The sequence below is a fragment of the Hyposmocoma kahamanoa genome, unplaced genomic scaffold (genome assembly GCF_003589595.1).
Source record: "Hyposmocoma kahamanoa isolate Upper Pololo Valley unplaced genomic scaffold, ASM358959v1 190, whole genome shotgun sequence".
Lineage (NCBI taxonomy): Eukaryota > Metazoa > Arthropoda > Insecta > Lepidoptera > Cosmopterigidae > Hyposmocoma > Hyposmocoma kahamanoa.
In genome coordinates, this window is record NW_020653718.1 from 3518369 (window position 1) to 3535070 (window position 16702).

At 35.8% G+C, this 16702-nt stretch overlaps 1 protein-coding gene across 2 annotated transcripts in view; it reads right to left on the reverse strand.

Annotated features, from left to right (window-relative positions):
* Positions 1 to 12152, reverse strand: part of LOC113226378 (protein dachsous) — a 478045-nt gene extending 465893 nt beyond the window's left edge. For both annotated transcript variants that reach the window (XM_026458986.1, XM_026458985.1), the window contains exon 1: positions 11929 to 12152. The gene's annotated coding sequence lies outside the window, so the exon portion shown is untranslated. The remainder of the gene's footprint in view (positions 1 to 11928) is intronic.
* Between the last annotated feature and the right edge of the window lie 4550 nt (positions 12153 to 16702).

Consider the following 16702-nt stretch of genomic DNA (forward strand, 5'->3'; position numbering starts at 1 on the left):
TTAGCTTCATACCCATCAGGGAGTAAAGCATTCTGGTCACTCGCTAAATCGGTCGAAGCGAATTTCTGCAGGTCATCCCTTCCGCCTTTAATGAGAGATGACGGATCGTTGGCTCATACCGCTGAAGAGAAAGCAAATCTTTTTGTTTCTCTTTTTGCTTCCAACTCCCGTCTTGACGCTACTTTGCAAACACCACCTACACTACCTCGATGTGACTCGGAAATGCCCGAAATCACTATCCGTCAAAAAGAGGTGTTGAAAGCTTTACGCAAATTAGACGTCAACAAAGCCAGTGGCCCTGACGGAGTCCCAGCGATTGTCCTGCGGAACTGTGCACCCGAGTTGTCTCCGGTGTTGACTCGCCTGTATCGCCTCTCTATGAGTTCTGGACAAGTCCCGAAATCCTGGAAGCTTGCAAATGTACAGCCTGTACCTAAGAAAGGTAGCCATGCCGACCCATCTAATTATCGACCTATCGCAATCACCTCCATACTCTGTAAGACTATGGAGCGTGTATTGAACAGCCGTCTCCTTGGATACCTCGAAGATAACGATCTCCTCAGTGATCGACAATATGGTTTTCGCCGTGGACGATCTACTGGGGATCTTCTTGCGTACGCCACACATTTATGGAGCGAGGCTGTCGAGAAACGCGGTGAATCGCTTGCCGTGTCTCTCGACATATCAAAGGCCTTTGATAGGGTTTGGCATGATAGCCTGTTAAACAAGCTTCCAGCTTACGGAATTCCTGTTGGCTTTTGCACATGGATAGGCGATTTTCTGAAGGATAGGTCAATCCGTGTAGTTGTAGATGGTTACTCGTCTGCTCCTCATGGTATAAATGCCGGTGTACCTCAGGGATCTGTCCTCTCCGCCACTCTATTCTTGCTGCATATCAACGACCTGCTGCTGATGCCCGGTATCTTTGGGTACGCAGACGACAGCACAGTGGCGGTGAGTTATGTGCCAGACGCCCGAGACAACAGCGAAGAGATCCGGTGTAAGCGAGAGGCGATGGTCACCCGGTTGAACCTGAGTCTGAAAGCTGCTTCCGACTGGGGAGATGCTAACAGGGTCAGGTTTAATGCGGCTAAAACACAGGCGTGTCTTTTCTCATCAAAACGGAGTCCCCTACACCTTACTCCGACTTTCCGAGGTGTATCCGTGCCGATAAGGGACCACCTTGAGCTACTTGGTCTGGACTTATCATCCAACCTCAACTTTGGGCGATACATCGAGTGCTTGGCAAAAACTGCTGCCAGAAAACTAGGCATACTTTTCAAGGTCAGGCGGTACTTCACACCTGAACAGCTTTTACATCTGTATAAAGCACAAGTTCGATCCTGTATGGAGTACTGCTGCCACCTTTGGGACGGCTCTGCCCAATACCAGTTAGCTGCCTTGGACTCGGTGGAGCGTAAAGCAAAGAGACTTATTAACAATAATCCTCTTGTGGAGTCGAAGCTCCAAAATCTCGCTCATCGCAGAAAAGTAGCCTGCTTGTCGGTTTTCTATCGGATACATTTCGGGGAGTGTGCGCAGGAACTTTTCAATTTGGTTCCGCCCTCACCGTTCCTCCTTCAGTCGACTAGAAGGTCCGGAGCACTCCATTCTTATGTCGTTGATATTCCACCTATTCGCACTAAGCGCTTTGCCTCCTCCTTTCTGATGCGTACGGCAAAGGAATGGAATGCTCTACCGGCATCTGTATTTCCCGAAAAGTACAATTTGGGGCTATTCAAGGCTAGAGTGAATAGGCATTTTTTAGGCAAACGCGTCCCATCGTCGGTCACATCGTCGCTTAACATCAGGTGAGATTGTGGCCAAGCGTGTGTCTATTATATATTAAAAAAAAAAAAAAAAAACGTTTTTAATATAATCACGAAAAAGGTTCCTAAAGGCTCCAGTGGGCGCTGAAGAGTCGTATGAGCGGCCTCGGAAGCAATTGGGAGTTGATACTGTCCAGGGGTGCTACGGCATTTGAAAAAAAATTATACATAAAAAAATAATCTTGTATTATCCATATAAACTATACCACAAATTTTTTTCCTCTTCATTTTTTTTTATTAACTTAATACAAAAAATGCTTGTTTTCAATTATTTATTGTGGTGGTGGGCGTAAATTTTTTTTAACTTGCTTATGTGGGCGGTGTGCCAAAAAATTTCTGAACCTAAGTTCTACGATATGTATTTCTATTAAAAACCTACATTTCTCCAAAAACTACTTCCTCTAAAGAACAACATCTAACATTTTTTTAATACATCAGCAAACATTATTTTAACTACCGGATGTGCATATCACATCTCCCCTGCTTGAATGGCACTTTACATGTTAATTAGTAAATAAAAGGTACACAGAACCTTCTTGTCTTAACGTTGACTTAATAAATATCTTACTTTATTTGCGCATACGCATATAGAATGTCATTACGACGGCAACGAAGTAAATGTACTTTAAAATTCAAGATTTATATCTAAAGATACCTTCATACTAATATGTTGTGTGTCGTTTGAATGTTAAACATCTAGTAATATATAGGTATATATATATGTATAAATTTAAATACATAAACACTGGATTCCAGGTATATCTAATATTTCTAAGTGGATATAACAATAATACAGCTTCTACGCACTTAGATAACAAAAATCTATGGTAGAGACCCGTTTAGGTCGTTCAAGTGGTTTCGATATTTGAAGTAAATGTTGTCAATAATAAATTTGTAGAAAATGTATGTTTGCAAAGAGCAATACCTAGTTTCTCGTTTTTCTCAGAAAAATCTGGTTTACGAATAGGTATTTTTATAATATCAAGTGACGGGACAAACAAGTCGTGCGCCTGATGGTAAGCTACACGCCTGTCCATAACAGTTGCAGTGACACTCAGAGCTTTGAATTACATAGATCTGAGGGGCACTGCCACTGCGCCTGTCACCCTGAGACATAAGTTGACAAGTCCCATGTACGTGTAATTTCACCAGCACCCTTACCCTTCAAAACCGGAACACAATAATGCTGATATTACTGCTTGGTGGCAGAAATAGGTAAGGTGGCAGTACTTCCCTGGACGAACTGTTTCACAAGGACATCTACTGCTACTAGTGTATAATCAATAAGACGATTTCAAATGTAATATGCTTACCTATGAAATAAAGAAATATTCCGATTTGTACATAATAATATATATTTTATTCTATGTTTGCAGGAGACCAGTACCTAAACTAAGTGAATAGAAATCTCTTACATACTATTTTATATCATCATGAAGTTTTTCTTCTGCAGAAATCTGCAGCAATTAGAAATTTTCACACCTAAGCAATATAAAATATATATACCTAAAAATATATATTAAAAAACTTTTTAAAATAATTGTAATAGACACAACACCGCATATTTACATCCAAAACTAATTTCTGTGAGAAATTTGAACGTAATGGAAGGATTTTAAATTAATGTAATACCATTTACAAGATTTTTAATGTTTGTTATGCTTATATAACATCTATTAGGCTGGATAGATAACTCGTATTTGTATACTTGGCATCCGGATTATATTATAAAAAGCAATAAATAGTATCCATTATAGATAAAAATACATTTAAGAAAAACTTCCTTTGGTGATATTTCATAGTTATGTTTCCTTACTTGCGTTAATGTTACTAAACGTATTTTTTTCCTACTTAAGTAAATTATAATACGTAGCATATCTATTTATTGAACAATCTTTTAACGGCATTGTATATTTCAATATAATATACATATACATTAACGTACATTTACAATAATATTATATACATGCTAGTGTTATAGGACAAGATTGTAAATATATTGATTTTGACGTCACCGTTTTTATGATTTTATTTATAATCATAATAACGCATACACTCATAGCCCCGTACTAGGGAAACCCTGTATCGTGAGTAGAGTAATAAATGTAGGCTACACAAATATTTATGACGGCCCGGGAATCGTAACCCAGGACCTCTGCGTGACAGTCAAGAAAATCAATTTTTATTAAATTATAGTTTGCAATGTATATATGGGAGTGAGTGTTAAACATTGGAATATATTTAATATAGTAAAAAAGAGGTGCTTCGGAAGAACTTTAGTATACATATATATATATGATTCGTGAATTATGTGGTTATAAAGGGGTCGTAGGAATGTAGATTAACGAAAAAAATATATAGAGTTAACGTGGAAGGCATCATTGGAGGAAAACAACCACGAAGAACATTATTCGATCAAAATGAGAGTGTTCTAAATAGAATAAAAAGACTTGTATGAAAAGAATGAAGATAGTATTCGATCGATACTCTCTGCAACCCCAATTGCAATCCAAGAGCGTGAGTACATAAATAAATGAAAATTTGCAAATAGTTCTTACGCGTATGCTATAGCCTCCATATTAATAATGTTGCAATAAATAAGTTGTGTTTCGTTTTCACGAACATAAATATAAATTCGTTCAATAAATCAAGAATAAACACAATTAATAACTCATGTATTTGTGAGAACATAGGTTGTATATAAATTAACAACTCGCAAAATAAGTATAGTTTCACTGTGTCCGGCAAAGCATTAGGCATATGAACATAATGTAAGTGTATACATTTAGTAACATGCGCCTCGACAGATAATCTCGGTGTAACATATTGATTTTATTGAATATCATGATGTCTTACTATCATGATATTGAGATAATTATTATTTCAAGCGACGAGACGAACAAGTCGTGCATCTGATGGTAAGCTACACGCCTGTCCATAACAGTTACAGTGACACTCAGAGCTTTGAATTACATAGATCTGAGGGGCACTGCCACTGCGCCTGTCACCCTGAGACATAAGTTGACAAGTCCCATGTGCCTGTAATTTCACCAAATTCATAGTAAGACGTTTGTTATTGATAAGTGTCAATTACTAGGTGTTTATTATTGTGAGAGTCGATTACTGATTGTATTTTTTTTAGTTTAGTTTGTTTTTTTAGTAATAATTGTAATAGCTTTTTTGTCGTACTAATACACATATACATAACATACACATACATAATTTTTCTTGAAGATTAGATCTGTCAAGTAAACTAATCATTATTGATATATGTTGAAACACAAAAAGTTATTTCAAATTTAAAGACCCTTAAAATGTCGGTGATTGGTGTAACATGTGTTAATAATATTACAAAGTAAGGGTTTAATAAGACAATCAGTAATTTAAATGTAGTTATAGTTATTTCGGGCGATTTTAATAATAATAATTGTGATAACATTGAAATAAATATACAAATGTAAAAAATTAGACAATGAATTTACGTCTTTGTCATTTTCAAAATGCGAACACTGTTTTTATTTATGGATAAATAGTTTAATTGCTGCACTTTTAATAGCAATAGCCATTGACTTACAATTATATGAACGTCGGGTCCGCGCTAAAAAGTGTCCGAACTTATAGGGCGTTAAAATCGTATACAGAGCGTCATTCACGCTTTAGTCTTCGTTTGTTCGACTGACAGCGAAGCAAGCAAAATTAGACAGTACTGCGATGACATTACAATTTAAATTCAACGTTTTAGCTTTTTCATATTCCTTTACATGTCACTACGTTTAAATAGGTTGACTTGGGACATTTTTTTCGTGGTTTTTGTATTAGACCCGTCGTCCATTTATTTGTAAGTCAATGGCAATAGCACAAGCTTTCTCTCGGATATTAATGCTTTCGGTAAGTTATTATAAAACTCAAAAAAATATCGAAAATAGTTAAAATTTTAAGTTCAATTCTAATGCCACATTACTTTTGCTGTTTAACACTTCGATTATTCACACATTTTAACTGAGATTATACAAGACGACGGAATTGTGATATTCTGTAAAAAGTTTGTGTTTTCCATTTCTAAAAATCTAAAAAGAACACAAACGATTCATAATAATTATAGAAAACTCATAGCCGTCGACCTTTGCATTCGTTGGCGGTGCTTGTTATATTTAATATCACTTCTTACTTCTTGAATTTTTTACTTATTTAATTTTAGTTCTTGACGATTCGTGACGGTCTGTTTTACACCGCGATCTTATTATAAATATTAATTAGATTTCAAATAGTTATGACGATGGAAGTTAATGTAAGCATTTTACAGAGCTAAGCCATTTCCTTAACCATTTAATCGATTAATTAATATTTTTTTGTTGTTTTATTTTTATAATTACCTAAGTGCGGGTAATGTAATAAATGTTATTATATAGAGACGATAGAGAATTGAAAAGTGCATTTTTAAGCACGTAGCCGGATTAATTAGATTAAAATTTAGACATTCTTCCTATTTAATTATTAATAATAATTATTTTTTAAGTGTTTTCTAGTGTTGAAGAATGTGTCTGTATTTCAACATTATAGAAATGTTAGACCAAAATTGCTTTTCTAAACAAATTAGCGACAAAAATGCAACTCGCGCGCCGTTGCCGTGGCCGGTCGGCTCAGATCAAAAATTCCAAATTGCGTCTCTCGCGGCGAGTAGCGCCCGCGCATCGAGAATGAAATATTGCGCTGACCATGACGCAGCCGCGGATTCCAAATTTAAATTATGCTCACTTTTTTCACAAACGGAATCTGGAGAAAATCTGCGACTATTACTTTTAATTCCCCTTTTTTCTGTATAATTATTTTGTGACAGGATGTAAGGTTTCTTTTGTACTGCTTTAGGTAGGCACCTAAAGCAGTACGTCTCGATACCTCCATAGAACACAACTTTATTTTTCGGTCATTTACTGTTATTTTTTGTAAACAGCTATTCATTTAGTAATATCATGCTCCCTGAATTTTGTGGAAAAAAAAAGATACAAAAACAAAATAAAAACAGAACTGGTCCAAAAATTAACTTAAGGCGTAGTGTTCATTGGAGGTATTGATATTATCTAGTCAACAAACGATTCTTCAATATTTCTTCAGCAACATATATATTCCAATTATCAAGTAATTAATATACTTTTACCCTACACAATGCGTCTATCAAGAAAGGGACTTCGATTGCAATATTATATGATTAATATGTTCGGTTTACTCAAATAACCGTGGTTACTTGTCCCTGGATCTAAACCGCATGAAGTAAGGCGTGACTTCTTTAAGACGTTGATGTCTTTTGTACGAAAAAATCTGAACCTCACTTACGTGTCGAGTTTCTAGGTTTTCGCGAGTTGCCATTGGGAATAAAAGTGGTTTTTAGGATTTGAAATCACATATATTTGTATCTATCAACGTTTTGTACTAACAAGCTCTTTAGCAGCAGTAGAGTTCTTTGTAAAAGAGCTCGTCCAAGGAAATACTGCCACCTTACTTATTTCTGCGGCCAAGCAGTCATGTGTATTACTGCGTTCCAATTTCGAAGTGTAATGGTGCTGGGGAAATTACAGGCACATGGAACTTGTCAACTTATGTCTCATGGTGACGAGCGCAATAGCAGTGCACCTCAGATCTTTGCGATTTAAAGCTCTGAGTGGTGCTGCAACTGTTATGGACAGGTGACTAGCTTACCATAAGACGCACGTCTTGTTCCGTTACTATTAAAAAAAATAGAAGCCTCAAGGTAACGGCTGACAGAGATGATATTAATGCAATTAATGCTGAATGAGGTGCCATTCTAATTTTGTATGATACTAAGTGGTGGGGTGAACAAGTCGTGCGCCAAGTAGTAACGAATCTCCTGTTTGTAGCAGTTCCAGTGCTACTCAGAGCTTTGCAGCCTTTATTACGAACTTCCATCAATAATTCCAGTGCACGGATAAACCTGCTCAGGTTTTTATTGTGCCACCAGATTTAGACGAATACCTATTCTTTTTGTATTTTTTTTTAATTAAAATAACAATAAAACAGCTTTAAATCGAGAAGATGTAAGCAGCACTACCACTGCGTCCGTTACCCAGAGACCTAAGCTGATAAGGGCATGTGCCAGTAATTTCACCAGCACCTTAACTCCAACCTCAATTCCAAACTGGAAAGCAGTAATGCTCACATTACTGCTTGGCGGCATAAACAGGTAAGGTGGCAGTACTTCCCTGGACGAACTCTTCCACAAGAAGCTCCTTGTGAAAGAATTCGTCCAGAGTAGAGCTCTACTACTACTCACCTCAAATTAAATTGAGTCAGAGCGTAACATTGTTCATGTTAATAGTTAATAAATAATGTAGTAATATTGATTTATATAAATAAATGTAGTAGTATAACAATGAAACATGTAATTTCTTATTGAGATTTGTAATCTTTTGTTAGCTTATTAAATATAAGAATGTAATATTAAGATGTAATTAAGGAGAACGTGCAGCACCCGGACAAACCAATGTAGGTTTAAGGGTGTGATGTATATATATTTTTGTAATATTCTTAGTGTTTAAAATAAATAAATAAAAAAAAAAATGTATGCAGTTTGTTCGATAAAAATATTTAATTTCTTGTAACACGAATTTCACAACATTTTGCCGTTTTAGCCATCTAGTAAACTTGAAAGTAACTTATCGTAGAGAGCATGAATGTCTATACGTAACAAAAACTACACTAAGAATATAAGGACCTAACAAACCAAACAACTCCATCCGCACATTTATTTACTCACAAACAAAATTGGCTCTTGGAATCTGCGCAGACGCAACTAAGGAAACAAGTATGTCTATTTAGAATGTGCACAAGGATTATTTATTGTTATTTAGCTCGGGACTAACCGTTACTTGTGCATTGAATGCATTAAACAATGACCAATTCTGATGTAACTGGATTTGCACAGAAATGGTTCTTCCACCTGTTTTTAGTTTATTACATTATAAGGTTTAGTTTTAAGTTTTTGCTATTATTTAGTATCTAAATGTCTTTTCTCACTCAACAATAATCATTTGTTATATATTTCTTTCTTTCTTATTACCTTTTAATACAATAAAAAAGAGAAAACAAAGATGGAAGGAGCATATAGAAATTTCGTTCATCTTCTTTGTTCTTTTAATTCGTTCCATTTTAATTCACGTCTTGCTAAGAAACCTATAACTATTTAGATTTTATTTAGTGTCAATCGTAGTCACTAATCGATTTTTAAAAATTTACATACTCTACTTTCTAAGCATAGATAAATGTTTTTTTTTTATATTTTAGATTTTTTTCTAATATAACAAATGAATATCTACATCGATACGTAATTACTATCAAGAATAAAGTTCAATTTGAATTGCAGTTTACTTTCCAATATCTTTTCCCATTGTTCTGTCAATAAATATTCAATCCCTTGGCTATTAAAAACGAAAAATTGTCAAATGCATAATATAAACAACTTTTGTAGTTAATGAGTAGGCCAAAGTCTTTTTTGCCATTAGCCAAGTTTAAATGAAAAAAAAAATTAATGTTATGTTGTTTGGTTTTTTAAAAATAATATTTTGGCGCGCATTTTAAGAATGGGCGGAAAAGTTTTAAGTGTATAATTCGAGATAAATTTGTGAACAGTACAAACATTTCATCGTGATAATGCCAAACCACACACATCTTTACAAAGCCGTAAAAAATAATTGCAATTAGATTGGAACGTGTTACTTCGACCACCGTATTTACTCGACATAGGCCTTTCAGATTTTCACTTGTTTCTGTCTATCTTTGAATAGACACCGACTTTGATAACGAAGAAACACTTAATGCTGTATTTTATAAGTAGAGAGAGGAATTTTTATGAAAGAAGAATTAAAAAATTACCCGAAAGATGGCAATTGATTAACATGGCCATTTTAATATAATTGATTAGAGTTTGATATTTCTTCTTTAAGCGTTTTTCGCTTACTTTTTGCCAGCGCTAAAGGCGCTCTAAACAGTAACTTGACTCAAGTAATTCTTTTGCCTTTATTTTAATGCGTATGCATTACATTTCTTTTTTTATTTATTTATATACTCACACCCTTAGCCTTTAGATTCCCAGTGGGGTGTGCAGAGACTATTGACAGCCAATTAACGCGATCCTGACAAACCTCTCTTGCGTCACATTCATCATTTTTTTTCATACAGGCCTCCTATTCTTCTCACTACGTACCAGGCTGTTTAAGAATACTCAATTTGATCTGAAAATGTTCGTGGCCGTTTTCCTATGATGTCTTCCACGCCCGCTCTATATTTCTTTCATCAATCTACATTCATTCATAGGCTTCATAAGCCCAAACTACCTCACATACCATGTTCTATTTTTGTCACTACATCTTTACTTCTATTTCTAAGTTCAAAATTAATAAATTTACTCATAGAATCTGCAGTGACTGAATTAAAAAAAGAAAAGAAAATTTACTTTATTTGTTTAACACAAAAATAATATTATAACGTTTATTAATTTACTTTTTTATTCACACAGGTTGACACTCAACATTCAATGTGATACTTATCGACATAGCTTTATATATCGACTCTTGCGCATCATACGCGTAACTAAACTTAGTAGAGTTCAATAAATATATAAATAAGTTGTAGGGGTTGCGAGTTAGTATTTATAATTTAGTTTTTCTAGCTTTGGTCGAGACGCGGGTCCTCTCTAAATTATTAGGACATAGTCCGCCAAACTAGCCTAATTAGGATTGGGAAGTATACACGTTTTCTAAGGGTTATGGAGTTTGTGTAAAGTGCAGATCTCGTCATGTTTTCTTCCACCGTTGGCAAGAGTTATTGCTTCTAAACATTTAATACGCACGTAACACAGAAATTACGGTCATAGGTACAAGCCGTCACAGTGAAGCGAACCATTGACCTCTGAATTGAAAAGCATCCGTTCTCCTACTAGTACCACCGGTCTTGTTCAAATTAACTATAACATTATATAATAATAAATTTCATTTGTTTTAAGTTTTTACCTACGGTACCACTTTTTTCTTCCGTCCTGAAACATAGGAAGCAATATTGATTTTCTTTAAGTACTTATCTTTTAATTAATTAAAATAATTTTAGATACTAGCTACTTGTTTAGTTATACAATTTTTTGTTTTAGGAAAACTAACGAACAATTGTTTATCTTTTAAAAGCTGCGTATAAGTTGCTGAGTGGGCTTGTTACTTGAAAAGGAATAATTTTAGTTTTAGTTTTTTTTTAAATTTCATCTTTCAGTGCGGTAGAAAATAATCTAAACTTTCAACGCTGCAACCGCTAGTGTAGCTTTTTCACCCATTAAGGGTTGAAAAAGCTAGTCACTAGTGTCCTTTTTGTGCAAATCTTCTGAATCGTTTGTTTTATGTCTAACTCGGAAATTTACATAATAATATCTTATATTATACCTAATGCAGACTTTATTTTTTGTTAAGCTGAAACACCTTAACCTACACCTGTAGTTAAATGTGTTACAAAGATAATACCCTTGTTATTAGATATCCTTATCTTTACTAATATAGTTTTCGTAAGTTATTTGTTTCACTGTAGTTTAAAACTGAATGATATTAAAAGTATCTCTACAAATTTCTAATTTTCTGACCTCTATATTTTCTTATTTTATAAATGGCATTAGTTAACGTGGCTATGAACTTCGAAGAAGTTAATATTTATTATCTTGTTTTACAAATAAATGTGTTCTTCCTTTAAACTCGATTTTAGTGTGGCCAAGTTACAACTTGCTCACGTGTAAGTTAGCAATCTATAAACACCGTTAAGAAACCTAGGTTAATCCCAACTTTTAATATTATGGCCATTAAATAAACTGAATTACAACTCCAGTTCATCTTAGAACTAGTTTTCACTAACGCTTTCGAAGCACGAGTAACTTCAAGCACATATCTCTTGAGTTCGTTCAGATTTAAGTTGCGCCTATGTTTGAGTTATAGAACGCGTGTACTAATATACCGTTTGTAAGCTTTGTAAAGTGTGCTCTCATAAGTGTAATACAAGTTGAACTTTTATTTGGTTTAATTGATTAAACCTAACTTAATCGTAACTTAAAACCAACCTCCAAAATCTTTAGCACAACACACTTTGTGACACCATAATCAAAATTCTGTTTTGTTTTTAAAAGGAAATTTGAATTAAAAATAGAAATAATATTAACACTGAATTCACAGCACTGCAATCCAATCAAGTTGGCACTTTAGGAAATTGGAATTTGGCACTAAGAAAACTGTTTTGTTTTATCTTTAACACGGCGGCGCATGCGTTAACGCCGAAGGCTCCGGTGGCACTAGCTGAGCGACGGGCGCGCGGGGGATGGTGCGGTCGCGGCGGGGGGGTGGAACAGGTTGCGCGCGCGCATACCGCCCGAACGCCAATTTCGAGGCTCGGGATGAAGGGACGCGTTCTTACGTTTCGACGCGATCAACGGATAAGGTGATAAAAGATAATACGATATCGTTGAAGACCTAATGCTTGGTAATATATTCTGTATACATACCCTTACAATTATAGCGTTTTGTGTAGTAGCGTGTTTCCTTACGGAGTACAAAGTAGAGTGGGTACAATATTGTGCCAAAGTATAGAAGAATCATTGTTAAAATCATCAATCAAATTTGAGATGAAAATATTGCTCAATTAGCGATCTGCAGTGGCCCGTATGGAACCCGTCGCTGCGAGACAAGATGTGTACATTTCAAGATGATATAATTCAGTGATGCCTATGTGACTGCAGCGCCCCAACACAGTCAATACAGCACTTGTCCGTGTGCCCCATGTGCCCGACCTGTGCAAAGGAAGATCCTTATCTTTAGTCAAGGTGACAATACACTATTCAAAGTCAATATAAAACTAAAACAAAAGAAACATCTTTATGAAGAAAAAGAACCGAAAGTTTCAGTTTGTTGAAGTTTTGTGAAACGACAACAATAATTAGCTCAGTCAGTATGTTGAGCTGAAATTTTATACAAAGTAGACTTTCTTGAACTAAGAGATAACACACAAAAACATTATTATTACTATTCCTATTTCATCCATCCATATTTTTGATAACAACGTTATGTAGATTTTTATGTATGCATTTAAAATGTTACCATTGGCACACTACGTCTCCCACTTTGTTTATTAGTCCTCTGTATCAAAGATTTTGGTAGCAGTAGAGCTCCTTAAGAAAGGAAAAGGAAAATACTTCCACCTTACTTCCACTATTTCTACCGCCTAGCGGTAATGTGTACTGCGTCCCGGCTTTGAAGGATGCTAATGAAGTTACAGGCACATGGGACTTGTCAACTTACGAGTATGTCTCAGAGTGACGGGCGCAGTGGCAGTGCCCCTCAGATCTTTGCAATGTAAAGTTCTGAGGGCACTGCAACTGTTATGGACAGGCGTGTCGCTTACCACCAGGTATACGAGTTCTTCGTCATAAAAAAAAACTTCATTGTAACAACCACTGAATATTCAAATAAACAATATGCAGCAGGTGGCCTTATTGCTAAATTGCATTTTCTTCCAGACGTTTGCGTTACGAGGTTGAGGTAAATTTACACATAATTGTACTGTATATTATATACAGTCTATTGAGAGAAGGATTGCTTCTCAATAGGAAGGTTTGCGGTTCGATTTCCTGTGGCGCAATACACCTATAATTTTAATGTGCAAGTATATTTGTGACTTATTGTTAGTAATATCTCTTGATGATTATTTTTATAATACCCAATGACGGGACGAACAAGTTGCAGTGCCACTCAGAGCTTCAAATCGCAAAGATTTGATGGCACTGCCACGGTGTCCGTCAGTCTGAGACATAAGTTGACAACGCCCGTGTGCTTGTAATTTTACCAGTACCCTTATCCTTCATGACCGTAACGCAGCGAGCATTACCGCTTGGCGGCAGAAATAGGTAAAACTTCGTGGGCAAACTCAATTTCAATTGGATATTACATTTTATTTACCTCGCGTTAGTGTCTTGTATATTGCATAACATTACACTTCATCATTACCTTGATCAAGTCGTTGTTTTCTTATCAAACATTAAGTTATTGGGACACGTGGCATTTAAGCAAATAATAATCAAACTAACCTTACACTTTTGTAAAGCTAAAACACAATAATAAATTTAGTGACTTGCTAGATATTACTTTACCCGGAATTAGTGACCAAAAATTTTGGTGCTCCAAATAATTGCATTGTGTCTCATATTTTAGTAAAATACAAAAGTGCTACAAGCTGTTATAATTTTATTATAATTAGTTTAATGTAATAAATTTATTATAATTTAACTGTCTCAGTGGCCATACGGTTACCGTGCTGGTGCCTCACGTAGATGTCCCGAGTTCGATTTCCTTACCGGGAGAATTATTTTTTCTTTTAATACATTCGGGTCAAAAATCATTACTTATTTATTGAAAAAAAAAATGCTTCCAACTTGCTTTAACTGCCTCCGTGGCCGAACGGTTACCATGCCGGACTGCCACGCAGAGGTCCCAGGTTCGATTCCCGGGCCAGGAGAAATATTTGTATGACCTACATTTATTTCTCTCGTGAGTTTGGGTGTTGTTTGTGATTGTCTATGTATGTGTTTCCCTATGAAATGTGTCAGGGCCATGTTTGGTGTGGGCCAGCGAGAAAGCTGTGTACCCTATTTTAGAAAACTAAAGATTTTAACCCTACCATCTATGAATATTTACGAGGCCTGTGTTTATACAAAACAAAATCCAGGCAACTTTAATCTAGTGAAAACCAGACATCCCAGGAAAACAAGGTACAAAATAAATACGGCCAAAACAACGCCCCACCTTGGAATTTCACAATAGAACGATGTTTATATTGGCACCTAAATTATTTAATAAAATACCAGATGCAGTTAAAGAACTAAATTGTAGGCAATTTAAAATAAAATTACATAATTTGTTAGTTACACAATGCTACTACAATATAAATGATTTTTTAATAGATAACATAAAATGTAAAATTTAACCACTGTGCGTGATTGAAATAAGAATTGTGTAAAATATTCGCATGCCAAGTTTTGGTGAAATGTACGGTCTAATAATAATATGCTATAACACCATTGTAAACTACATTTTTCAGCGAATAAATATCTTGTATTCTTGTATTTCCTAGTGCTGGGCTGTGTGTATGTTTAAGAAACATAATAATAATTAGCACATATCGTTCGTGAAGCATCTCATACTAATACCCACATAATTTAGCAGCAGTAGAGCTCCTTGTAACAGAGCTCGTCCAAGGAAATACTGCCACCTTACCTATTTCTGCCGCCAAGCAGTAATGTCAGCATTACTGCAATCAAGTTTGGAAGTAAGGGTGTTAGTGAAATTACAGGCACATGGGACTTGTCAACTTATGTCTCAGGGTGACGGGCGCAGTGGTAGTGCCCCTCAGATCTTTGCGATTTAAAGCTCTGAGTAGCACTGTAACTATTATGGACAGGCCAGTGGCTTACCATCAGGTACACGCCGTGTTCGTCCCGTCACTTGATATTATACTCGTATAAAAAAAAACATCAAGTGGCTAGGATTCAAGGTATTTTTTTTTAATAATAAAACATCTAAATAAATAAATAACGCACACACTCAACATAGCCCCGCACTAGGGAAACCCTGTGTCGCGGGTGCCATGGACACACACATAGACAACCACAAATTACACCCAAACTCACGAGAGAAATAAATGTACGCCATACAAACATTTCTCCCGGCCCGGGAATCGAACCTGGGACCTCTGCGTGGCAGTCCGGCATGGTAACCGTTCGGCCACGGAGGCAGTTGATCTACATGAATAATAATAATAATAACGCACACACCCATAGTTCCGCACTAGGGAGACCCTATATACATAGCTTGTGGTGGTGGTGGTGGTACACAGGCAACCACAAATCACACCTAAACTGACGAGAGAAATAAATATTTCTCCCTCTCTGCGTAGCTGGCAACTGTTCGGCCACAGGAAAAGTTAATGAATGTATTAAATTATTTATTTAGTTGAATATTTATTTAAATTATGAAATTAATAAAAAATATTGGTGTTAAAAATATTTTTCGTACGTGTCTTTTGTTAACCGAATATTTGTCGTAATTAATAATTGTACAAAGTTTTCATGGAGAACTACGATTTTATTCGCTGTTATAAGTTTTTTTTTTTATTTCAGCTGTTTTCTGTGGTAGAACATACTTACAATCACTAGATGTATTAATTTGATTTAACCTTATGTTACACCTTTTACAAATAAACATCATCATCAACTCATTTATACGTTCCGCTGCTTGGCACGGGTCGTCTTTCAGGCGTAGTCCGCCACGCTGTACCAATGCAGGTTGAGGACATCACACGTTTTCTGAGGATTGTAAACCTATCGCCAGGGCTGTTAGCTGTAAAGTTGCCTAACTGGGTGACGAAATACTTTGATAGATTTCTCATAGATGGCGTTACGACTAAAGTCTAAAATCCGACAAAACAAACACATGGAAAAATTCGTGAGGTCCGCTGGTTCGTTGCGTGGCCTAGTTGGCACAGCGTCTGGCAAAGACGTCGGTTCGAATCCAGCCGGATCGTAGGAGTTTTTTCTAAGTGTTCTTTGTATTAATAATTATTGTAAACATTCTTTGAAGTCGATATTTTCTTTTACCTAAAAGTTCATGGTAAATTTCAAACAAAATTCAGAGGTGCAATCGCGGATTCGAATCCACGGCCTCTGCGTGAGAACTGGTAGGTCGAACCATTAGGCTACCACGGCACCTATAGCCATACATAAACTTAGTTTAGTCTAAGGCAAATTGTATTTAAGAAATTGGTAAACAAATTTTAGGGATCCAAATAAC